At 35.6% G+C, this 27,670-nt stretch overlaps 1 protein-coding gene across 2 annotated transcripts in view; it reads left to right on the forward strand.

Moving 5' to 3' along the window:
* Positions 1–27,670, forward strand: part of MAGI2 (membrane associated guanylate kinase, WW and PDZ domain containing 2) — a 1,480,053-nt gene that overhangs the window by 640,106 nt on the left and 812,277 nt on the right. The window lies entirely within an intron of this gene.

The raw sequence follows: 27,670 nt of genomic DNA on the forward strand, positions 1-27,670 counted from the left end.
TAAATCTAATTTATTATACATCTACTAGAGATTTTATATGTAAATTATATTGACAGACTATTCTGATGTATTTACTAAAAAACATGGCTATATCTTCAAGGCTCTTTGTTTTATTAAAAATGATATAAACAAACTGATTACTAGCAAAATATTAATATGTAAAAGTTAATTTTTAGAAATTATGGAGGTACTATTGAAGTACAACTAAAAATACATTGCCATATAGAATTCTGATGACTGAAGAAAAAAATACAAGGGGGAGACTCTTTCGTGAACAATTAGTAGAACACTGAAACTTATTGGATACAATTTAGAAAAGTGTTTGTATTTGACAGCCTGTCTCTTCAAGGAGTGGACTTGGCTTAATTCTTCAGCCTTGCCCCAGGCTATAGTTTCCTTCACTCTCTGAACTTCCCCACATCTCTTCTTACAGGAGATTCTTTCAATGCAATACTGTCTCTTTCATAGTAACTGAAATTTTGTGATTATTTATTACTTGTTTGTCTTAACTTATTTATTATCTGTCTCTGACATGGGATGCAGGCACTTTGTTCTGCTTACTCGGTACCCAGAAGAACCATGATGCCTGAATGATTTTGGAAAAGGGAGTCAAACAACATTTTTAAGCACCTATGATATGCCATATGCTCATCTATGTGCTGATAGTTTAGACTCTTATTCCATGAGACTTACAATGTAATGGGGGCAATGTCCGGGGAACTCTGCCATAGGTGAGGTGCAGGGCTCTAAGGAAATACAATAGAAGCTACTCAGGTGGTCAGAGAAAAATTCCTGGGAAAAATCATGTTTAAGCTTTGACCTAAAGGATGGAAAAATGTTTTCCAGATGAAGAAAAGGCAAAGTATCTTCCAGCCAAAGGAATTCTCCCAGATAACTATTTAAACCTGGTACATGGAACTTCTTTTCACCCTGGTGAATATGCAGAAAATATGAGAGCATATTCTGTGTATGTCATAATGTGTAGTTCTGTGTAATTTAACATTAAGCATCAGTTAGATATTCAGTTGGAAGTTGGATGGATCTGCAGCTTAGGAGAGGAGTTTAAATTGGATGTATGGATTTGAGGAGCTGTCAAAGTACAGAGAAGGGATGGGTAAGGCATGTGTAAGGATGAGATCTCCCAGAAACAGCATGCAGACTGAGGGAAAATAGAGGCAAGGTGTACAGAAATACCAGCAAAGAGTGAGGAAGAGAGAAATCAAGAAAGCAGTGTTGCTAAAGATGAGATTGCGAGGAGTTTCCAAGGCAAGTGATTGGTGAGCCATGCCACCCCAACTTAGGGCCAGGGGTCACATGCTTGGGAGACATCACACGTGATAGGGATTGATTTAACACTTACAAAGTCAATGTGATCATTATGAAGGCAATTATAGGAGCAGATTTATGCATTTTAGTGGTGGAGGCAGAATTTCAGCTATAGTACTTCGGTGTATGACTAAGTAATGAGGAACCAGTGACAATAAGTGTAGATAATTTTTCAAAGGTTACTTATGAGACAGACTTGGGGGAGAAGTCAGCAGTTACATGGTGTCATAGAGAACTGTTTTCAAAATGGAGGACAAAGTATGCTTTCTGGCATAGAGACAGAGCCAGTGAAGATGGAGAAGTTGAAAATGTAGGGGAAATAGAGGGCATAACGAATGGAACCAAGTCTCAAAGGATATGGGTTAAGTGCTTTATAGCTTTCATAATGTATCTACGTCAGTTAATGTCTTAAATGCTTATGATAACATTTTCACATGGGTCTTATTACTTCTACTATACAAATGAAAAAAAAAATGAGATTCAGAAAGTTTTAGTAATTTGCCCAAGGGTACACAGCTAATAAATGTTAAAGCTGAGATTTAAACTCTTGTCTGTTTCCAAATCGCACGTTCTTTCCCACTAAGTGATGCCGACAAGCCCCAGCTCTTTAATGTTGGAACATTCACCTACAAATAACAGAGCCCCCAAGACAAAAAGGAGAAACTGTCCTGGTTTGTTTTCAGATGCAGCATCTCACTATTTGCTCCTCAACTAAAGAATAAACTAGATAGCAGCTGAAAACATTTATCTAAATAGGTTGACTCATACTCTGGACTCTACATAAAGTGTGGTCAGCAGGTTGGCAGCATCAGTATCACCTGGGATCTTGTTAGAATGTCACATTCACAGGCACATCACAGACTTTATGAAGTTACGCTCTGAGGGTGGGCTCTAGAATCTATGTTTTAACAAGCATTCCAGTGCCGAGACCAGCTCAGTTGGGGAGACCCTAACCCAGCGGTGCTAGAGGAATTAAAGACACACACACAGAAATACAGAGGTGTGAAGTGGGAAATCAGGGGTCTCACAGCCTTCAGAGCTGAGAGCCCCAAACAGAGATGTACTCACGTATTTATTAACACCAAACCAGTCATTAGCATTGTTTCTATAGATATTAAATTAACTAAAAGTATCCCTTATGGGAAATGAAGGGATGGGCTGAATTGAAGGAATAGGTTGGGCTAGTTAATTACAGCAGGAGCATGTCCTTAAGGCACAGATCGTTCATGCTATTGTTTGTGGCTTCAGAATGCCTTTAAGTGGTTTTCTGACCTGGGCCAGCCAGGTGTTCCTTGCCCTCATTCCGATAAACCCACAACCTTCCAGGGTGGGCATCATGGCCATTATGAACATGTTACAGTGCTGCAGAGATTTTGTTTATGGCCAGTTTGGGGATCCGTTTATGGCCAGATCGGGGGGGACTTGTTCCCAACATGTCCCTCTTCTTTGATTTGCAAATTGATAAAAGTAAGGGCAGCTTTATCACGGTGAGCTACTTCTTGCAGGAGTCAGGATCCACATCTGCAGACTGTACAAAGACAACCAACACAGATTAAAAGCACAATCGTCATTGAAATTACAGAGCTTCCAAGTGTTTTTATCCTTTTTAATGGGTTACTAACTGCTAATTTGTCTGCAGCTCCTTCAAGCACTCCAGTTTCTGGCATTAAGGTCAGGTGTGCCTGGGATGTTTTAAATATTTGTTCCTTAATTTTGCAATATCCAAAAACAAGTTTGTAGAGTGTCCTTTTAGATGCTTTTTTAATTCTTTCCCAAATTTTGTTCTTATTAAGAGCATTTAATTGTTTCCACAAATCCTTATGTTAAGCTCCTAGAGCGTGCCATATCATTGAGTTTGAGGTGTCACTACACTGCCATGGTTCCAGATAATAGGAACTCTTGCTGTACTTCTTGCCATTTCTACCATCTGACCATTTTTTCCGGACCAGCTGAACATAATGTGGCCATGTCACACAGACTGAGAGGTGCAATTCAAGTTAAATATTCCCTTAGGGGACCAATTAGTAATGATTCCATAGGATTCATTTGCAGCACCTCTATCTATTCTGCAATACAATCTTCCTAAACAAGTACGTTCATTTTTTCTGGTCAGGTTCAATTTTGTTTACAAATAGGTTTTTGAGGGCAGTATGCCTCAATTATAGGAGCAGATTTATTATGGTAAATACTGAGATCAGAAAGTATGTGTAACTGTGTCATGGAATAATTAAATCTAGGCATTATTGCCAGACAAGGTTGATAAATATGCCCAATAAGTATAATTGTTCTCTGTGTCAGCCTTTGTTGAAGGAATACTCATGGCAGTGGTGATAATCACTATCACAGCTACCATTAAATTACTCATAGTGACTAGCTGTCCTGCTTTCCTCAGGTTTTCTTCCGCCATCTGTGACAGTTTTTTGATATGTCCTCAGGTGGGTGGCTGTGTTGACGGCTGTTGCTCATGACAGTTGGAGTCCTTCTCAGTGTCAGCCTCGACATGGCTGCAACCAGGGGGTCCTTGGGATGCTCCTGGAGTCTCTTCCTCAGCATCTGGCTCATGATAAGGTTTCAAGTGTCTTAATGGTATCCAAATCGGCTGTTGATTTTGACCTGGAGAAACACAAGCATAACCTCTACCCCAAGTTATTATTTTACCTATTTCCCAACTTTTTGTCATCGGATCTCTCCACCAAACCAATTGTTCTGCTTCTGTCTTTGCACTTGTTTTCTGTAGATGCTGTTCAGCTGCTGATAACATCTGGCCTTTGGGCGGGCTCAAAAAATTTAAAGTTAATTATGCTAGGTTCAGTTGCATCTATGCAGTTCCATATTATTTATTTCCCCCTTTCTGCTTTTGCAACTGCTGTTTTAGGGAAAGATTCATTCTTTCCACTATGGCTTGTCCTTGAGAATTGTATGGGATACCAGTAATGTGTTTAATATTCCACGTAGAGAAAAATGTAGCTAGAGCTTGGCTAGTATAGCCTGGGGCATTGTCTGTTTTAATAGAAGCTGGAATGCCCATCACTGCAAAACACTGCAAAAGGTGACATTTAACACAGGCAGAAGACTCTCCTGATTGGCATGTAGCCCAGACAAAGTGAGAAAAGGTGTCCACACATACATGTACATAAACTAGTCTCCCAAACGAGGGAACATGTGTGACATCCATTTGTCAAAGAGAGTTAGGTTCCAATCCTTGAGGATTAACTCCTCCTGTAAAAGATGAGGAATGTACCATTTGGCAAGTTGGGCATCACTGGATAATATTTTTAGCTTCTTTCCAGGTAATACTGTATCTGCATTTGAGACCAGAGGCATTAACATGGGTTAAATTGTTAAAGTGTCTAGCATTAGATATTGCTTTAGCAACTAGGTGATCAGCCATTTGATTCCCTTCAGTCAAAGGTCCTGGAAGAGATGTATGAACCCTAATGTGAGTGTTGTAAAAAGGGTGCATTCTACTTCTAACTGCTGTTTGCAGTTGGGTAAATAAAGTCAGCAGTTATCCATCTGTATGAAATCATAACTGAGCATTTTCAATTGACTGTGTGGAATGAACCACATATGACAAATCAGAAATCACATTAATAGGCATATCAAAAGCAGTCAATGCCTCAATTACCATGACAAGCTTCGCTTTTTGAGCTGAAGTATAGGGCATCTGGAAAACTTTACTTTTCAAGCCAGAATAAGAAGCTTTACCATTACTAGATCCATCTGCAAAACAACGAAAATGCTTAGCAGGCTGCAGGTTGTTTACTGCAGGAGTTGTAAATGCAAACGGTTCACAGTCTTGCTCAGCTAAAGGGAGAGTAAAGAAACAGTCTTTTAAATCTATGACTACTAAAGGCCAATTTTTTGGAATTATAGCAGGAGAAGGCAATACTGGCTATAATGTTCCCATAGGTTGTATAACTGAATTGATAGCTCTTAAGTCAGTTAACATTCTCCATTTACCTGATTTTTTCTTAATTACGAAAACTGGAGAATTCCAAGGGGAAAATGTTGGAGCTATGTGCCCATTTTCTAATTGTTCAGTAACTAATTTCTCTAAAGCCTCCAGTTTCTGTTTACTTAGAGGCCATTGCTCTATCCAAATTGGCTTATCTGTTAACCATTTTAAAGGTATAGGTTCTGGAGGCTTAACAATGGTCAAGATCAAAAATTATTTCCTAATCTTTGGCAGGAACTTTGTTTTTCCTCTTGAAGCGGTTCTTTCGAACCTTGCAATAGTTTTTCTAGTCCCATACCAGGGACATACCCCATTTCATGCATTGTACGTTGACTTTGAGGGTTATATAATTGTTCTGGAATTAGAACTTGTGTTACCCATTGTTGTAATAAATCTTTTCCCCATAAATGTATAGGTACAGAAGCTATAATTGGTTGAATAGTCCCAGGTTGTCCGTTGGGCCCTTCACAATGCAAAATATAACTACTTTGATATACTTCAGCAGCTTTACCAACTTCAACTATGTTAAATTGAGCAGGTTGAATTGACCACATGGACGGCCAGTGCTGTAGAGAAATGATTGAAATGTCTGCTCCTGTATCTATCAAACCTTTAAATTTCTTTCCCTGAATAGTTATTTCATAGGTAGGATGTTTATCCGTGATTTGATTTGCCCAATTAGCTGCTTTGCCTTGTTTATTTGTGCTTCCAAATCCTCCTGTTCATTTAATTTCACTTTTTCCCATTCCCACATATTGCACAATCAGGAGCTGTGCTATGTGCTCTCCTGGCTCTCCTTTCCAGGGAACAGAAGTAGATATAGCAATCTGAATTTCCCCATTATAATCTGAATCAGTGACTCCTGTATGTATTTGTACCCCTTTTAAACTTAAACTTGACCTTCCCAAAAGTAATCCTATTGTTCCCACTGGCAAGGGTCCACAAACTCCTGTTGGGACCTTTTGCAGGGGTTCCCCAGGCAGAAGGCTCACAGCTTTTGGGCAGCATAAATCTACTGCAGGCTACCAGCTGTGGTGGGGGACAGACATTATATTGGGGTGAGGGAATGGCCTGAGCTGGAAATGCTCCAGTTTAGAACGGGACCCAGGACGGGCCCCTCATGGCGTTTCCTGAAATGGGGTTCCCATCTTTATCAAACTTAGAGTGACACTGATTAGCCCAATATTTTCCTTGTTTTTATTTTGGACATATTTCAGGCTCGGCAGTTTTCTTTTTTCCCCTATCTGGCGGCCTGACTCGCTGATTATTTCTACATTCTTTTTTAGTATGAATAGCTTGTTTAAATTCTTGGAGTAATTTAAAAGGAGAAGACTCAAATGTAGCTATAATATTTCCTTGTTGATCTGTGGGGTATATTCTAACACGGAACTGCCAAGCCTCTAAATCAGCCTCTCCTCTAGCTTGCTGAATTCCTGCCTGAGTGGAACTAAGAGCGGTCGTTTGAGGTGCTGTTCAAACAGTTACTGGGGCAACTACTTTTCACCCGGTGTCCTCCAGAAAAGAAACATCTGGAGGGTCTTTTTCTTCAAAATAATCATGAGGGAGTGCAGAAGGGTAGGGATGAACCTCTCCCTCCTTTGCCACTTTAGCTTTAGCTGGCAAATAAACCTGTTCTGTAATCTCTTCTGTTACTTCATTGTACTCTCGTTCCTCATTCCTCCTCATCATCAGTGTGAAAAAGTTCCAAGGTGAAACGAACCAGACCCCACACTTGTCCCTGATGCTTCCGAGCTCCCCTTCTTACTCACTACGGGGATTGATTTAAGAGTACTCGGGTGTCCTCCAGCTAGTTTTCTGTTCCAACCATCGCTCTGGCAACACTTCAACCTGGATTCAAGCCCCCACTATGGACAACACTTGCTGAGACCAGCTCAATCGGGGAGACCAGCTCAGTCAGGGAGACCCTAACCCGGCTGTGCTAGAGGAATTAAAGACACACACAGAAATATAGAGGTGTGAAGTGGGAAATCAGGGGTCTCACAGCCTTCAGAGCTGAGAGCCCCGAACAGAGATTTACCCACATATTTTTAACAGCAAGCCAGTCATTAGCATTGTTTCTATAGATATTAAATTAACTAAAAGTATCCCTTATGGGAAACGAAGGAATGGGCCGAATTAAAGGAATAGGTTGGGCTAGTTGACTGCAGCAGGAGCATGTCCTTAAGGCACAGGTCAATCATGCTATTGTTTGTGGCTTCAGAATGCCTTGAAGCGGTTTTCTGCCCTGAGCGGGCCAGGTGTTCCTTGCCCTCATTCCGGTAAACCCACAACCTTCCAGCGTGGGCGTCATGGCCGTTATGAACATATTACAGTGCTGCAGATATTTTGTTTATGGCCAGCTTGGGGGCCAGTTTATGACCAGATTTTGGGGGGCTTGCACCCAACATTCCAGGAGACTCTGATATGCACTAAAACATAAGCAGCTCTACATGGCTTGATCATACTCAACTCATTGTACAAGAATATTCATTTGAAAACACTTTTAAAAACTAATTATATAACTAACTAAAGTTTCAACACAGCCCAAATATGTAGGACCATTTAGTATTATCAGAACGCTATTTGTTGAAAGGTATCTTAGACTAATTTATGTTTGATAATTCCCATTTGGTAAACACTGGGGAGCCAATTGTTGAACTGATAATGTATACTTATGATATAAACACCTAAATGTTTTTAAAAATTAAATAAAATGAATTAAACAAAATTACTACTTGAAATTACTAATTACACTTTTGAAAACGAATCAGTTTATTTTGGAAATGAAAGACAGTAGCTGACATATAAAATTATGGCAGAAATAAAAGAAAAGTATTCCTATGTGTAGAGTTAATGACATCTTTGATAATTATGGCATAAACTAACTTATGGCTTAAACTAGAGGACTACAGAGTTTCTAAGAAAAGACCAGACTTTTTAGGGTATTTTTGATTTTTCCATTTTCATTATAAGTGAACAGTTAATTGGTTCATAGATTTTAGTTGACTATAAACTGTTGTATAGCATGTTATAGTTTGGCTCTGTGTCCCTACCCAAATCTCAACTTGAATTGTACCCACGGGGGGCAGTTTCCCCCATGCTGTTTTTCTGATAGTGTGTGAGTTCTCACAAGATCTGATGGTTTTGGAAGTATTTGGAAGTTCCTTCTTTGTTCTTCTGTTTCCTGCCATCTTGTGAAGAGGGTGCCTGCTTCCCTTTTTGTCATGATTTAAGTTTCCTGAGGCCTCCCCAGCCATGCAGAACTGAGTCAATTAAACCTCTTTCTTTTATAAATTACCCAGTGCCAGGGAAGTTCTTTATAGCAGTGTGAAAATTGATTAATATGTAGCATTAAGTCCTTAATTATTTGACCATTTTGATAAATATACACATTATTAAACATGGTTACTATTTTTAGCATCACAAATATTTTAAAGAAAACATGATTTGACTTAAGTTCAATGCACTAAAATGGCTGGGTCCGACCAGCATGTTTTCAGTAAGTCCGTGTTAGAAATGTACCTCCAGCTATTCTACATTTTTTATGATAATCATTTGCAAACTTTAAAGTTTAGAGAAATCATGGGTTCAGGAAATCATATTATCCTATGCCCCATATGCCTATAAATTTGTAAGTCTCTACCTTTACTTTCTTTATTTTTATGCTTCTCTTTTCATTCCTCCTTCCCATTCTTTCCTCCCATTCCACCCTTACTAAACCCCTTTCTTCTTCCCTATTTTATCTTATTCCCTTTCGTCCCTTACTTTCATTCACAACTTTGTGCAAAAAGAAATCCGGATGACTTTCAAACATATGCACATAAGATGAGAGGTGCTAACAATATAGTTGGAATCATTAAATACTAGAGTATCGCATGGTGTTTACATTAAGTGTTATAACACATCTTGGAATCTGTTTCTCCTATATAAATCACTCTTATTTAGTTACTGTTTTATTTGCTTAACAGGGAAACAATTACATTTTACCTTAATAGTCTGTGTATTCTGTAACTATTTAATTGATTCTGTTAGTTTTGTGACTCTGTATGTCTTTCTGCTATTATTTTAATTGCAGCCTTTCTGGACTAATATCCAAAAAAGAAAAATATTCAATATTCAATGTATATTTGAGGTGCTCATCAACAGTATCAAAAATATATTTGTACCTACAGATATAGACAGTGAAACATTTGGCTATAAGAATTTCTTATTATTCTAACAGTACACATCACTAATATAGTTTCCATAATTTAGAAGTCTGACACACACACACACACACACACACACTCTCACACACACATAATGCTTTTATTTAATTAATTTTTAGGTATAATATTTTGGAGAGAAAAAAATGGAAGAGGATAAATGAATTGATAAATTTGACAAGCCAGTTGGTCTAACAGTGATATGTATGATCAATTGCTCTATTTCACCAGCATTCTTCCTCCAAGTTAACCTGAACCTGATTAGATGATTCTGTGATGAAGGCCAGTGGCAACCTTCAAATACATGCCATGTTCAAGTTTTCAAGATTTATATCTGTCTTTTAGGATTTACATCCATGAAAAAAAACATCTACAAAGACAATGACTAAGCAGATATTTAAGATAAAGGTTGACGTGTTAGTCTAATCGACTAGACCCAGCATAGACCATTATTTGGAACAAGTTCCTATAAGAATGTTACTCATTTATATCTCAAAGATCAAGCTTTCTGAGCAGCTTTCAGAAAAAAGTAGATGCATTAAAGATGCATGAGGAGAGTCAATCTACGATGTCAAAGAGACCTAAGTGATTGTGCAGGCTTCAAACAACCTACAGTACCCAGTTAAAAGCCTAGGACTCTGAAATAGTTGTTTTTCAATGGCTGTTATTGAGATGTTGAATTCTCATCTAGGTGATGTTTCCAAAAGCCACTTTGCTAGTGAAAAGCTTCAAACGGAACATACTGCAGGTTTCAAAGAACGTAGTTTGGTAATGCTTCTAGTAGGAAAAAAAGAGGTAGTAACACAAAATTAAGCATTCCTAATATCATAAAATTCAGTTCCATTAAAACTGTAGTTGGAATTTCCTTTGTAACTTAAATCCATTGATAAGATTTAAGTGTGCATTTTACATTTAAAATACTCTACAACCAGCCACCAAAGCTTTTAAGAAATATTTTATTTTTATAATAAAATCTTTCAGTGTTGCTTTTTGTTAGAATATTACATATGCTATATACTGGTTAGTTCCTTTTTAAAAGAAATTAATTGTCTGATGAATACCATGGAGAACTTGTCTCCAAATAAGCTTGCTCTTGTAGTCACCAAAATGACCAACTCTTTTGGTTCTATCTTCCATAATAAAAATGGAAAATTTCTTTATGTCTATAAAGCAATACATCTAATTAATATAAGAAAATTTCTAAAGAGCATGTCAACAAGTGAAAAATGATTTAATCAAACCAAGAATAAATATTGAGTGCCTATATCATGGCAAGAAGCTAGAGTAGGATAGGCTTAAAGACGACTTCTTTGAAAAAACTATTTTTGATCTAGAAACAATGTACAAAAACATGAAGTACAGAATTAGTAAGATGGGCTTTATTGGCACTTGGGCGACTGAGGGTACAGCAGAGAGATTTTTCCAGAGAATTTTGAGTTAACAAGGCTGAGTCCCGCATCTCGACTCTGGTGTTTAGCCTGATCACATAATTAATCTGTCCTTCAACTATAAAAAACAGAAGTAACAATGATGTCCACCTTAGGTAATCATTTTGAAAAATGAAGTGAATTTGTGTACGTGAAGGTCTATGATAATTTATAATTCACCACAACAAGAATTCTAGTTATTATTACATGCATGAGTAAATGACTACCTAGACACCTATGTAAACACAAAGTAAGAACAGCTGAGTATAATTTCTAAGAAAAAAACACTTGTACTTACAGTGCTTGTGATAAGCTAGAAAAGCTGAGTTTATGGGCATCAGCATACAGAGTTCAGCACCTTAAATATCTGAAGGTAAAGGATTTAAGGGACTAATAATGTGGACGTCGTCAGGTCTGTATCTGTGCTTTGGCACTAGGAGTCTAGAAAATGCCAAAATCATCACTTTGATACATTTATTAGTAGAAATCTCTTCATTTATTTATTTAAATTGAAATAAGTAAGTTGTAAAAAAAAATGATGATTTCTCCAAAAGAAGATAAGCTATCACTAATAAATGAAAAGATGTATATTAAAATAGCCTTATGATTATATAAATTATTTATTTTAATTTTGATTAATCTGAACTTCACTACTCAGTACTATCAATAAGCATTGACAATAACTCAAGGTAAAAATTAAAAATAAAAACTCACATTTTAAGAAACCAATATTAAGTTAGTTATGCTATAGAGGTGAAAAATAATATTGATATTAATATTTGAAAATATCTGATACTGTGCCATAATGCATACGCAGTCTGTTGTACAAGGAAAACATTGGACTAAGAGTTTAAAAACCCAGTTCAAGTCCAACCTTTTGAACTACCTTATCTCCTGACTTTAGATCTATTTATTGACTTCCATGTGCTTCAGTTTTGTAAGAAAGGTGGAGGTGAGAAAATGGAATTCACTTGCATCATGCTGGAAATTTATCCTGCTTCTAAGTATTGTATCGTTGTGATGTTATAGGAGTTAGTTACCAACACGTCTATTAAAAATATGCTGACTTCTGCTGATATGGTGACTGCACAAAGAAAGAAAATTCTATGTGAATACCCATTACTGTTTCTTTTGCCATGTTGCGATCATTTCTTATTAGAAAACAACAAAGCCAAGGTAATGAGAAAATAAAGATCTGTGGGTGCCGTCGGATTGCAGCAGGGAGTCTATTATACAGCAGAATAGAGGATCAGCAAGCTGAACCATGGCCAACATAACTCTCTCTAAGAAAGAGAGAAAACATAACTATGCTTTCCTCTGTATGGCTCAGACCAACGTTTGTCTTCTGGTCATAGGAAATTATTTCCATCAATAAAATGGAACCATACATATATTAAGATGACGGTTTCACATTTTCCTCCTGCCACATTTATCCCTCCAGCCTTTCTGGCCTATGCTAACATCTCCCTCCTGGGAGTGAGGAATGAAACGGCAAACCCCGTCAGTTTTGTTTGTGATCGCTTTGTTACACATTTATGGTTTTGGAGCACCCTAAGCAACCTCATCTGCTTCTCACAGGTAGGAGATTCACTTCCTCAGGGAAGCATTCCCAACTTCTCTGACTACGGGAAAATAATATTTTCCTTTTTAATCAAGATCTTGGATATATGGGATCAAATTTATTTCCATCTTCTGTTCTTGCAGGCTGCTTAAACCAAATCATATTCACATATTACATGCTACATCTGTTGCTGATTAACTGCTCTTATAGAACTATGTAATTACTTTTTATTCATAAATTTCAAAGAATGGAAGAAACCATAAGACACCACTTAGCACCCTCTAGGATGGCTATAATAAAAAAGACAGACAATAATAAATGTTCAGAGGATTTGTAGAAATTGGAAACTTTGTACATTGCTGGTGGGAAGGTAAATGGCACAGCCATTTGGGAAAACAATCTGGCAGTCCTTCAAAAAGTTAAACATAGAGTTACTATATGACCTAGCAATTTCACTTCTGGGTATATACCTGTATTAGATTGCTCCTGGATTGCTATAAAGAAATACCTGTGATTGGGTGATTTCTAATAAAAGAGGTTTCATTGGCTCACAGTCTGCAGGCTGTACAAGCATGGTGCTGGCATCTGCTTAGCTTCTGAGGAGGCCTCAGGGAGCTTTCAGGTGTGGCAGAAGGTGAAGGGGAGCAGGCATCTCAAACTATGAAAGCAATAGCAAGGAGAGGGGAGGTGCTACACACTTTTACACAATCAGATCTCATGAGTACTCATTCATTATTGCAAGGACAGCACCAAACCATAAGGGATCCATCCCTATGACCCAAACACCTCCCACCAGGACCTACTTCCAACGTTGGGGATTACTTTTCAATATGCAATTTGGGTGGGGACGAATACCCAAACTATATCAATATCTAAGAGAAATGAAAACATTATACATAAAGCTTTTATACATATGTTCATTTGCAGAATAACTCAAAAAGGACAAACAGTGGAAGAAACCCAGATGCATCAACTGATGGTAAATACAGTATGATATATGTATACAATGAAATATTATTTGGCAATAAAAAGGAATGAAAAACTGATACATGCTACAACGTGGATGAACTTGAAAACATTTCACTAAGCAAAAGAAGCCACATATCATATGATTTCAGTTATAGAAAATTTAAAGAAAAGGTAGCTCTATAGAGGCAGAAATTGGTTAGTAGTTGCATAGAACTAAGGAGGATGTGGGATTGGAGAGAGAAGGCTACGAAGTGCAGGGTTTCTTTTTGCAGGATGAAAATGTTCTGAAATTGGATAGTGGTTATGGTAGCCCAAACTTGTGAAATATATTAAAAATCACTGAACTGTACACTTTAAAAGGGTAAATTTTGCAGTAAATAAAATACATCTCAGGTTTTTAAAGCTCTGATAAAAATGGAGTTGAAGCCACGCCCATATTGTCCAGAGAACTGTAAATTTAATATTCAAATTTTTGTTTAAAATAAGGGATACACAAGAGTTCAAGGCTACAATGAGCTATGATTACATCACTGAGCTCTAGCTTGGGCAAAAGAGTGAGACTCCATCTCCAAAAACTGAATTTTAAAATATAGGGGACATAATATTGCCTTTCACAGTAGTGAAAGGATTTCTGGCTATGGAGTATAGAAAAAACTTTCAGTTTTCTATTCTAACCATTATATACTACATAATCAAACATAACAAATTTGTTCCTAACAGCTAGAAGTGATCACTTTGTTCTCAAAAACTTCCATTTCAGACTCGATAGGAAGCAGGTAGCACTCTCCCATTTGTATATTAAGCAGGGTATAGTACAACAACAAAGGATATTACAGAACCCTGGGGTGCTTCAGCCTTGCTTCTGAAGTCACCAGTTACCATCCCTAGGCTTGAGAGAACAATGGAAGAGTTAAGTTAGGAGGATATGAACAGAGAGGGCTGTGTGAGGAGACACCTGGTCAGGCATTGAGCCTTTCAGTTCAGGGACACACCCAAGCCCACTTTGCCATCAAAGGCAGCGAGTTAGGAGACTAAATACCTGCTAAGTACCCCAACTTTACTCTTCTAGTTCCCCCTGGCATCAGGTCCTCCCCGATGGTCAAACTCAACAGAAGCCAAAGCTTATAACTCACCTTCATATGGGTCAGATTTTCAGGAAAACAGAGTAGCGTGAAGAATGGCATAGTTTATCTGCTGGGACAAATGAAAGATGGCCCCCTGAAATATTTTATTTCCACCCATCCTTACAATTACTATGTACTGAATTATTGTCATGCATTTTGTCACCTCCAATAACATAAAATTTTCTTAGAAATGAGGATTGGGTTTTATGTATTTGTGTATTTCCAACCGTACTTTAAAAACTGCATGGTAGACATGTCAAGTATTCAATGAATATTAGTTGAATACAAAATGAAAAAAATTGATATTATTTTCCTTTCTTAATAGTCAAAAACCCAGAAATATAATTTACATTTTAACTACCAAGTCTTAGAATTTCTATCCGTAAGGAATATTTAAGAGAAAATAATTGGCTTTTTTTTTCTTCAGTGAATACTTTGAGCAACTTTAGTTAGGGTTCATCATGTTTCTAATTCAGATATATTTTATTTTAAAAAATAGTAAGAGAAAGAAAGAAACCGTTATTCTGAAAAACATTTTAAAAAGTCACTTACTACTCATTCATATTGACACACTGATTCGCTCCTTCTGCAGGTAATGACAGCCTAAAAATGTCACCAACTCAAATGCAGCCAAATGGACCTTTCCTTTTAAAGTTCAGTTGTGAAAATAACCACCAGTATACATAAGTTTCGCAGGAAAATTATAACTCTCTTTTGAGAGAGTTTTTAAAGTATTTGACTCTCTTGACCTCATTCTATTAATTAAAACAATTTATCTTGCTGTACAATGAAGGCATGAAATGTAAATTCACTATATAACTTTTCAGAAGAAAAAAGATATGGAACTTTATTTATAAAAGAAGTGTGTGTTTTAAAACATACTAATTGAAACAGTGGAGGCTGGGAGAAGTAGAAAGTACAGAAGTTAAATGCGGCAAATCAGTAACTGTTACATCGTTCTGAAAAATCAAGATCAATGAAGTTAGTTGCCTGATGTAAGAATTAAACCTCTAATAAACATTTTAAAATAATTTTTGGCTGGGTGCTTACACCTGTAATCCAAGCACTTTGGGAGGACAAGGTGGGAAGATTGCTTGAGCTGCAGTGAGCTGAAATTGTGCCACTGCACCCCAGCCTGGGTGACAGAGAGAGACTTTGTCTCAAAAAAAAAAAAAAAAAAAGGTAATTTTGAAGTTCTGAGCTGATAACTGAACTGCTGTAAAATTGCTTGGATTCTTGCTCAAAGAAGAAAATCTTTTGGATGAAAATTGTAAACATGTAAGACATTTCATATTCAGAGGGACCAATAGTATGTGGAAATCTAACCTATTCTTGGAAGGAGGAGTTTTGAAGAGTGGAAAAACATGAGCCATTGGATGGGGCCTAACAGGGCATGAATCTACTAATGAAACTATGGTGTGGCTGATAATGTATGGGCTTCATATCACAGTTGTTGCTTGTGTTGATGAGATATCTTCCAAACTTATGTCCTTGCTCTGAATTTGGGGGAAAAATGTTAATAAGAAATGCAAGTTTCTACTTCCAACCAAATGTTATATCATAAATTATGCTAATAAAAAGAAGAAGAGTATTTGTCCTATCTTAGTCCCTCTTTATCTAAAGACTGTCATACTCTTCCCCAAAATCAATGAAAAGTGGGTGAATCCTTCATCCCATATATCAAGAGCCTTTGCTGTGTACATAATATTCAAGTCTCAGGAGGAAGTGTGACTCTTATTTCCATGGCCCAAGGCTGGCTAGATTGCCAATTGGTCCCTTTTTGCTTAGGAATCCAGGGATTCCCTTAACTCTTTATCCGTTTTCTGAGCTTTTCTGCCTCAGTAGAAGGCAATTCTTTCTCTGCTTAGCGTTCTTGAATCACACTCCAAGTTCCAAGCTACCCCTCACTCCCATTTTTTTCCATTGTAATGTGTTTATTTGAATATTGTATGCAGACAGCCCTGATTTTAGTGATAACTGAAAATCACAGGAAAACTAAAATACATATTATTTTAACCAGAATACAATTAAATTGTTTCTAGTTTAAAAGTGAATATGAACAAATTTTAAAATTTAAAACAAAATTATAGAATGGATGCAGAATGAAGTGGAAATGTAGATGCTAGTACTACAAGAGGAACACTAAAGAAAAAAGAGATTGGATAAGATATATTACATAATGAATCATGACTGGCAATTAACCATTTCCTGAAGCAAAGCAAAATGGAAAAGCTGTTTGTTGTACAAACAATTCTTAAAGATAAAAAAGTGATCATGATTAGGAGACATTGTCAGAAAATACATAGGAATTTTCATAAACAGTTTTCTTTCAACCGTAACAAAAGATCAATGAAGTTAGTTACCCAATGTAAGAAATAAATGTCCAATAAAAATTTTTAGATAATTTTTAAGTTCTGAACTTATAACTTTGAACTGTTGTAAAATTGCTTGGATTCTTGCACCAAAAAAAAAAAACCCATTTTGATGAAAGTTGTAAAAGAAAAATTATTTCAATTATGGAAATGTTAATAGAAAATTATGAAGAAACAAAGAAATATTATACAAAAAGTAAAGATTTTAATTCAAGCTACCAAACAATTCCCTATGGTATAAGGAACTTTCTGACAACACCACTACATATCAATAAATTTAAAATTTGAAAAATCTCAAGTGCTTTTTTTAGCTTTAGTTGAGTCGTACAACATTAGAGACATAGCCCAGTTAATACTTTGGATACATTCTTCTCAAAAAAACTTCAGAATTTATGAAGAAATACCAATTTTGTGAACTAAAAAAAATGAGCTTTGGCATATATATTTTTGAATCTTCAAAAATGAGCTTTGGCATATATATTTTTGAATCTTCAAACATCAAGAAAAGAATGTGAGCTCTATGTGAAAAATTTAGTTTCGATCATGATGGTTCATGCTCCAGGTATGTTAGGTAAAAAGTACAGATTCATTGGAATTTTAAAACAAGAGACTTAGGCTTTATTTCACTCTATGATGCCAGAAATATTTATACTCAGTTATCTGAAGCAGGCTTTTTGATAAGTGTCAGGGATATAGTTGTTAAAATCATTTAGTATACAAATATAAATTGATGAATAATCAATAGTTTATGGAATTATTCAAAGAAACAGAATACAATAAATGTACTGATTTTGCATTCTACCAGTGCTCTTTAATTGAGCCATGAAAAAATCTTTGATTGAGCCATGAAAAAGATTCACAAAGATTTACTGTTATCATGAACTTCAATTCAAAATTTTCAAGAACAAAAGAAATAGTTGCCAGATATTCATAAACAAAGACAAAAAAGGCATATGTTTTACTTTGTCTCACCAATATCAGAAAGTACATAAACAACATAAATTTGAAGTTCACAGAAAAGAAAAATCCTGTAACCTAGATGGACACTTATAAAAATTTATATTCAGGCCGGGTACGGTGGCTCACACCTGTAATCCCAGCACTTTGGGAGGCTGAGGCGGGCAGATCACGAAGTCAGGAGATCGAGACCATCCTGGCGAACACAGTGATACCCCATCTCTACTAAAAACACAAAAAAATTAGCCGGGCATGGTGGTGGGCACCTGTAGTCCCAGCTACTCGGGAGGCTGAGGAAGGAGAATGGCGTGAACCTGGAGGTGGAGCTTGCAGTGAGCCAAGATCGTGCTACTGCACTCCAGCCTGGGTGACAGAGCGAGACTCTGTCTTAAATAAATAAATAAATAAATAAATTATATTCAAATTGAAGCTTTTCATAATATGAATGTATACAAATAATGTACATTTTTATAAGGTGAATATGCAGGTTTAATTGCTATCGACAACATCACGTCAGTCTTGTAGCTGCACAAAATACACAAAAATATGAAGGATGCTTTGTTGAGATTAGTAACTTTAAAGTTTCAAATTTATGCAATTGCCCTTTGAGTTCAATGTTACTGCGTTGACATCAGAGTTAGTGAATTTACTCCAGTCAGACACTTTTTGAACCTGATATGCTTTTGTTTCAAAGGGTCAAATCAATTCTTATTTTAAAAAGAACCAATTTTATATTTTACTAGAAATTACTTTGGAATGTTTGTAACAACTTGGCTGTGTGAAATTACTTTTTAAAAAAGAAATCTTTTATTTTAGAATAATTTTAATTTTACAGAAAATTTATGAAGGTAGTACAGAGAGTTTCTACACACCACTCACTTTCTTCTATTATTTACATCACACATCACAAGTATATCATATAGTACATATGTCATAATTAATGAAACAATATTGATTCAATAATATTAACTAAAGTCCACACTTTATTGATATTTCCTTAGTTTTTACTTAGTGTTCTTTTTCTGTTCCAGGATCCTGTCCAAGATACCATATTACATTTAGTCATCATATATATTTAGGTTTTTGCTGACTTTGCACTTTGGAGGAGTACTGGTTAGGCATTTTGTAGAATGTCTCTCAAATGATATCTCACTGATGTTTTGATTTTTTTTTTTTTTAATTTCATGGTTAGGGTAGAATTGTGTGTTGGGGGAGAAAGGTCCATAGAGGTAAAACATCATTTTCATTCCATCAGATCTAAGGGACATACTATCAACATGGCTTATCAGTATTGATGCTGACTTGATCACCCAACTGAGGTAGTTTGTTAGTTTTCTCCACTGTTAACTGACTCTCATTACCCCTTTTCCCATACTATACCTTTTAAAAAGAGGCAACTGTATGCAACTCATATTGAAGAGGTGGGGAAGGCCGGGCATGATGTCTTATGCCTGTAATCCCAGCACTTTGGGAGGCCGAGGTGGGTGGATCACTTGAGGTCAGGAGTTCCAGACCAGTCTGGCCAACATGGTGAAACCCTGTCTCTACTAAAAATACAAAAATTAGCCGGGAATGGTGGCACATGCCTGTAGTCCAAGCTACTTGGGAGGCTGAGGCAGGAGAATCACTTGAACCTGGGAGGCGGAGGTTGCAATGAGCTAAGATCATGCCACTTCACTCCAGCCTGGGTGAAAGAGTGAAACTCTGTCTCAAAAAATAAAATGAAATAAGAGGTGGGGAGCTGTGCTCCACCTCCTCGAGGGTGATAAACTGACATAATTTATTTTGAATCCTTCTGTATATAGTTGTTCTTTTCTCCTCTATTTATTTATTATGCAATCATTTATTTATATCAACATAAACACATGGATATTTATTTTATACTTTTGGTTATATTTCAATATTATAATATTTATGTTGTTCAAATTGTAAGTGTGAATTTATATGTTTAGCACTTCCTTATTTTCTGACAATATGAAATGTGCTCATTTTATATATTTCTAGAGTCCTAGAATTAAACAGTTTCCTAAAGAGGCTGGGTGCACCATGGTGAGCCACCATGTATTCCCAGCACATTAGGAGCCCAAGGCAGGAGGATTGCTTAAGTCTAGGAGTTCAATACCAGCCTAGGCAACATATAAGACCCTGTTTCTACAAAGGAAATTAAATTTAGCACCTGTAGTCCTAGCTATTCAGGAGGCTGAGGCAGGAGGATTACTTGAGTCCAGGAGTTTGAGGCTGCAGTGAGCTATGATCATGCTACTGCACTGCAGCCTTAGTGACAGAGTAAGACCCTGTCTCAAAAAAATAAAAATAATCTTAGAAAAAAAAAAAAACATTTCCCTAAGGAGTCCTGGTTCCTTTTATTAAGAATGGTATTAGAACCCAATATCTGTGCCCTAGGTAGGCTCGTTGCTAATAGAGTGTTGTTTCTAGGTGACAGCAAGAAAATATATGTGTGTACAATGACTTAGGTATACATAAACATCTATAAATATTTTAATGTGTAACCATTATTATCTATATGAAGCTAACATGAATTTATACTGATGTCTCTAATCCTATCACCACATCAATTATTCTAGCCTCCTCTCCTTGCATGTCTGTAACCTCTCATTTCAACAGTGAGAAATCTGGCTTTTACTATTTGCAATTCATTTATGTAATTGTTCAGTTCCAGGAGATGTGTGTATGTGTGTAACCTGCATACTTTTGTGAACTAGGTAGTATCACGGTAGTTTATGTTGCCTTTAGTCCCAGACTCCACTCGATTTCAGTCGGTTGGGTCATCATCTTTTCCCACACCTCCATCAGTGAGGCTGTTTCGTACTTTTTGTAATGCAGTTAAATGTTTTGTCACATTCTGCATTTCATCCTAGAACTCTCCTAACCTCCTAAACAATTGTTTAATTTGCATAATTTAAGATTCATTCTGTGTGCTGTAAAATTCCATGAGATTTGACAAATGCATATTGTCATGTATCCAACATTACACCATCACGCATAATAGTTTTCACCACTCCAAAATTCGTCTGTGCTTCACCAATTCGTCACTGTCCCCACTACCACCAAACTCTGGAAACTACTGGTTGCTTTACTATTTATAGTTTGCCTTTTCTAGAATGTCAAAAAATTAGAATCCTACAGTATGTAGCTTTGTTACACTGTTTTCTTTTTTACTGATTGATATGCTCTTTTTCTTTCTTTTTTTTTTTTTTTTGAGACAGAACCTCACTCTGTTGCCCAGACTGGCGTGCAGTGGCACCATCTGGGCTCACTGCAAGCTCCGTCTCCCGGGTTCATGCAATTCTCCTGCCTCAGCCTCCTGAGTAGCTGGGACTACAGGTGCCCGCCACCACACCTGGCTAACTTTTTTGTATTATTAGTAGAGACGGGTTTTTTTCACCGTGTTAGCCAGGATAGTCTCTGTCTCCTGACCTCATGATCTCCCTGCCTTGGCCTCCCAAAGTGCTGGGATTAGAGGCGTGAGCCACTGCGCCCGACCTATTAATATGCTCTTAAAACTCATCCATATGTTTTCATGGCATGAAAGCTTATTTCTTTTAATCACTGAATAATATTCTATTGTATGGCTGTACCTCTGTTTATCCATTTACCTACTGAGGGGCGTCTTGATTACTTCTAGCTTTGGATTATTATAAATAAAACTTCTATAAACATCCACACAGAGTTTATTGTGTGGACATAAATTTTCAAATCGGTTGGAGATATCTCAATTTTTAAGTTGGGTAGAGAAGAATCAAGGTGACCAGTGACCAATACCATTGCTTAAGATAGTTGGCCTTCAGTAAATATTGACTGACAGGCTTACATGCATTATTTTCAGAAAAGGTAAATGAGGATCTAGCCAGTTAGAAGAGAACTTTCACTTTCACACATAAGATTGAATCTTAGAGTGAAAGAAGAAAATGGTTTTAGGTTGAATATCCATCACTTTTTTTAAGAAAACTCGTTTTTTATTCTTAAAAATGAGCTCTAATTTTGTAATCCTTCAATTTAATAAAGTGCCCATTAAATAGTCCCTTAAAATGATGTCATAATTGAGAAATGTATGAAACACTCCAGTTTTATTAAAATGTACTACAAAATCATTATTGTAATTAAAATTCTAGGGTTAGCTTACCCTAGAATTGCAAAGGAGGTCAAACTAGTAACATATATTTATAATGCTAAAATAAATGCATAAACTTTGGTAGTTCATTTTGTAATTTGGGAGCTAAAACTAAGTTTCTTCCCAAAGGGAGGAATGTTTTTTGACCTCTAAACTTCTTTTTTGTATTTATTTATTTGTTTTTAATTTTACTTTAAGTTTTGGGATACATATGCAGAATGTACAAGTTTGTTACATAGGTATACATGTGCCATGGTGGTTTGCTGCACCTATCAACCTGTCATCTAAGTTTTAAGCCCCACATACACTAGGTGTTTGTCCTAATGCTCTCCCTCCCCTTGCCCCCCACCCTCCAACAGGCCCTGGTGTATGTTGTTCCCCTCCCTGTGTCTGTGTGTTCTCATTATTCAACTCCCACTTATGAGTGAGAACATGCGGTGTTTGGTTTTCTGTTCCTGTGTTAGTTTGCTAAGAATGATGGCTTTCAGTTTCATCTGTGTCTCTTCAAAGGACATGACCTCATTCTTTTTATGGTTGCATAGTATTCCATGGTGCATACGTGGTGCCACGTTTTCTTTATCCAGTCTATCATTGATGGGCACTTGGGTTGGTTCCAAGTCTTTGTTGTTGTAAATAGTGCTGCAATAAACAAAAGAGCTTCTGTTCAGCAAAAGAAACTAGCAGCAGTGTGAACAGGCAACATATAGAATGGGAGAAAATGTTTGCAATCTACTCATCTGACAAAGGTCTAATATCCAGCATCTACAAGGAACTTAAACAAATTTACAATAAAAAAAAAAAACCATCAAAAAGTATGTGAAGGATATGAACTGAAACTTCTCAAAAGAAGATATTTATGCAGCCAACAAACATATTTAAGAAAGCTCACCATCTCTGATCATCAGAGAAATGTAAATCAAAACCACAATGAGATACTATGTCATGCCAGTCAGAATGGCGATTATTAAAAAGTCAGGAAACAATAGATGCTGGTAAGACTGTGGAGAAATGGGAACCCTTTTACGCTGTTGATGGGAGTATAAATTAGTTCAACCATTGTGGAAGACAGTGTGGCAATTCCTCAAGGATCTAGAACCAGAAATACCATTTGACCCAGCAATCCCATTACTGGGTATATACACAGAGGATTATAAGTCCCTCTACTATAAACACACATGAATCTCCATCACTTTTATCTTCTCCTTGATTATACCTTGTGTATTGAATTCAGTTAATTTGTTTGTATTATTTTATATTTATTTACACAGTCATTATTAAGAGATATGTAACATTCAGCAGACACCTTACATTTGTTTTTATTTAAATGTGTTTATCAATAACTGAATGCCTAAACCTTATTGGACATAACATTTTTGAATTTATTCCTTTTAGCTAACATAATCACTGGAAAACAAAAAGACTAATCTGAGAAATTTCAATAGGAACTTAGTCTTTACGTATTAAAGCAGCATTGACAATGCATTGTGTGTGTGCGTGTGTGTGTGTATGTGTGTGTGTGTGTGTGTGTGATGTGAAATCCAAGAGAAGATAATGAGAAGATAATACCAGTAACTCTAGGTAATTATTAGATAACATCAATGAATATTTGGAAAAAGCACCAATTAGACTTGACTGCTAATTTGCCACTAGAAAATTTTTCGCATTTTCTTAGCATATGCTGAAGTTTTACCTTTTAGAAGCAACAAATATTTCTTTTTCTCTTGATACCTGACAGCTCTCATTCTTCTACCTAACCTTGTCATTCACCGTGCTACTTCTTTATCACCTAAAAATAATTTATTTAACTGGCTGCTGAAATAGACAGTGTCGTATTTGAAGCTGATTTTTTGAGACTATCAACCCACAGCTTTTAATCTCAGTCAAATCATCCTTCACATGGGACACCAGTTCCACTCTGCAAAGATAAGGTAGGGATCTACGTACTACGAACTTATCTATTTAAAATAAGATCTTTTAAGTGGACAGCAACCTTTTAAAATTACCTTACAATTTAAGTCTTAAAATGAACTAAAAATTCTAACCAATGAGCCACATTTTGTGAAATGACCGTGCTCTCCACAGTCCTCAAAACAGGAATGGTGGTTGCTCTAATATTATATATGCTGTTCATGGCTCTTCAATAAGTTATTCAAACAGTAAAAATATTTTATATTGACTTGAGTAATGCCCATAGTTTATTGTAGTTGGAAATAACTCCATTTGGAAAATAATTCAGATACTATCCAAGAACTTCTAACTTTCTAGTGGCTTGCATTGTATACTCATAACTTATTTGACTTACAAAGTTACAAGAAAACTTAGCATTTGTATTCCTCCACATAACATCTGTGATTTTAATAGCTTTTGTTCTTGTTCACTGAATACTTCAGGCATGCTGTCTTGTTAAAAAACAGACAGTAGGAGGGGAAAAACTTTTTAGTAGTGTATACCTACCCTTATATTGTCATTGTATTTTTCTACTAGAAAGAAGTTAATTATATATGTTGAGCATATGTCTGTGAAACTTTGGAAAATGTCTGTTAAAACTGTTAAACAAAACTATTAAAGATAGAGAAGAAAACAAGGAAGGCAAGAAAAAGGCAAACAACACCCACACAAGCAAAATCCAGTTTAGAAGCGCAATAACAAAAAACAATTTGAAAATATACAATTTGATAGTAAAATTGCTGAACTTTATACAATTCTTGAGAGAACCAAAGATGAGTTATTATTCTTTCTATAGTACAACCAAAAGTTTCCCATAAAAATTAACAAAATTGAAAGACACCAATAGAAGATACTACTATCCTACTGCTATATATTTGTAGATACTTTTGAATAGCATTATGAAAATTATTAAAATAAGTTCTTCTGAATCTTCATTTCAGTGAGACCATTTATTTACTATCATGGATGGAAACTTTATTCTGATTGTAACTCAGTCTATTTCTGTTAAAGTAAAACCATGGGAATTGATCTTTTTAAGTCTTTTGCTATATAGTCAGGATAGAAACTGTTCAATATCTGGTCATTTCTGCTAAGAAAATATCTGCCCATTTTGCATATTCATCAGTGTAAAGTTGAATATCCATAGATATAGCCAACTTAAAATATACATTTTGATTGTCAAACTAGATGATTATCTTTCATCCTCCATCTGAACTGTTCAATATTCCAAATTCAAATAAAGGTAATGACATTGCCTACAGAATTTTCTTTGCCTTTCTTTTATGAAAAAAAACTAACCCAAATCTATCATTGTCAGATGAACATTTTAAAAGGTTAAATATTTTAAAATGAGAATAACACATCTGGGATATATTTGATTAGTTTTATTCTAAATGAATAGAAGTCAAATTCCCAATAGGCAGAATAACTGTTTGACATTGGAGAGAGTAGGAAAAGAAAAAAAAAATAGAAAAAGAGTCATTTGTATTAAACTACACTTTAAATTGCTTTATAAATTTAATCATATCCATACTATTTTCACATGAAATGTTTAAATATTTGTTTTAAAAATATTAAAAGTTGTCAGGTATTTCAAATTTGACTAAAATGGTCAGTAAATACAATATACTTGCTTCTATAGTTTGTGGGTGTCTTATGCATTTAAAACAAACGTTTTCATTTATTCTGTTTCTAAAATAGCCCCTCATTCTCCATTCCTTACTATGCTTTATTTTTTTTTCCATACTTATCAACCTGTTATTGACTTACATGTTCATTTTGTTATTTGTTGTCTATTTATCCCAATAGACAGAGAAATAGACAACCCCTGAAAGCAATGGCTGTTTCCTTTAGTACTGTATCTTAATTGCCTAAAACAGTGCCTAGCACATAGTAGACATGTATGAATATTTGTTGAATGATTGAATGGATACTGTTCATAACATATCTCATAGTATTCTTCCTGTTTTAGAACTGAGAAAACGGAAGTTCGGAGTAGTTACCCAACTTGACTAAAATGTCCAGCAAGGAGCTACATGCCACACATAAAATCTGCTTATTACTAATCAAATGCTATTTCTAATACGATCTTTGCTTGCAGCATTCAGCACTACTTCTCCCTCTCTGATTAGTATTATGTTCACATTTGTGTAAAACTTAATTGAAAAATAACACGTTATCTCTCTATTATGAAATAAATGACATGTATCCCAATTAAAACTTTAACAAATTATATGAATTTATTCTTAGAACAAATTTTTGAAGAATCACAATAAGTTACTATACTATTCTTATTTCTATAGCCTGGGTATAAAAAATACTTTGAAGTGTCGATCCTTTAAACATAAGCTAATTTCTAAAATAAATTAATCACATTGTCTTAAACAAGTCATCAATATTTCTTTGACTTTGACGTATTCATCATTGAAACATAAGAAATAATTTGACTTTAATTGCCTCTAGAAACCAATTTTGGGAGAACTTTGGTCAAGTAGCCCATCATCTTTATTCTTTGTTTTATTCACTTGAGTCCAACTTAAATTTTACATTTCAATTAGTTTTTGACATTTTATTTTAAAATGCTCTGATAGAGCCTACTGTATTATTCCACTTTTTTAAAATCAGGAAAAATGGAAAAATAAAAATTACTAATATAATAACATGTAGACTTTCATAACTTCATTTTAATATCACTTCTCTCTTTTCTAATTTATGACTGTGTCTCTCCGTTCCTTCAGGTTTGTTCATTTTAAATGTTCTTTCAGGTTTGTAACTGTTGTTCCAAGATTCAACTTTTGCTTTCCTGCTCTTATCCTTGAAGAATTCATAATTCTTACGGTTATAATTATATATTTATATATCTATCTCCCCAAATTACTTTTGCCACCTAAAACTTCAGTTCCTTGAATGAAACTTCTATTTTAAAGCTCCATTATACCCAATGAGAATTGAAAGATAAATGCATCATTTCCCCTTGTGAAAGTGATTTTTTATAACAAATCTAAAATATACAGTGATATTACTGTTCTACCAATGTCACCATTTTTTCAAGTTTATGATATTTTTGATTCCCCACTAACAATCGATGACCAAGTCACATCAGACTTTCTCCTCTGTATTCACCTGATTCACTCTTCCTGCCCACATTCATGAACTTAGCTGAAAACTACTAAATAGATTTATTGTATCTCATGATAAGGTCACTGAAATGGCACAGATTCTTCTTTATTAGATTGTAGACCACCAGGCTTCATGTCAATAGCTATTTAATTAAATGTATTTATTAAAAATACTTTAACAGTTCTCATTACTGGAAAGTCTATTAAAAATTTTTGTATAATATCTTCAGTATGTGCTCTTTTAGATTATTAAAAATCTTTCATGTATGGGTTAATGGAACTAAATAGTATAGGAACATTTTGAGATCTTTATGATAGACACGTAAGTCCTAGATCATTTATGTATGACAATGAAGAGAGGAAATTGTTCATATGACTTAAACCAATTTGCACACACACACATACACGCTGTCTTCTCTTTTCCCCTCTGTCTCTAACACAGACACACAGGTACATACACAAATCTTTAAAAATTATTTTTACTGTTTCAATTTTTAAAAATTTGAGATGTCTAACAAAAATGCATAAATCCCAATAGTTTAAAAATAAATACATGAGAGAAATGGGGGAATG

This window comes from Theropithecus gelada, chromosome 3, assembly GCF_003255815.1.
Source record: "Theropithecus gelada isolate Dixy chromosome 3, Tgel_1.0, whole genome shotgun sequence".
Classification (NCBI taxonomy): domain Eukaryota; kingdom Metazoa; phylum Chordata; class Mammalia; order Primates; family Cercopithecidae; genus Theropithecus; species Theropithecus gelada.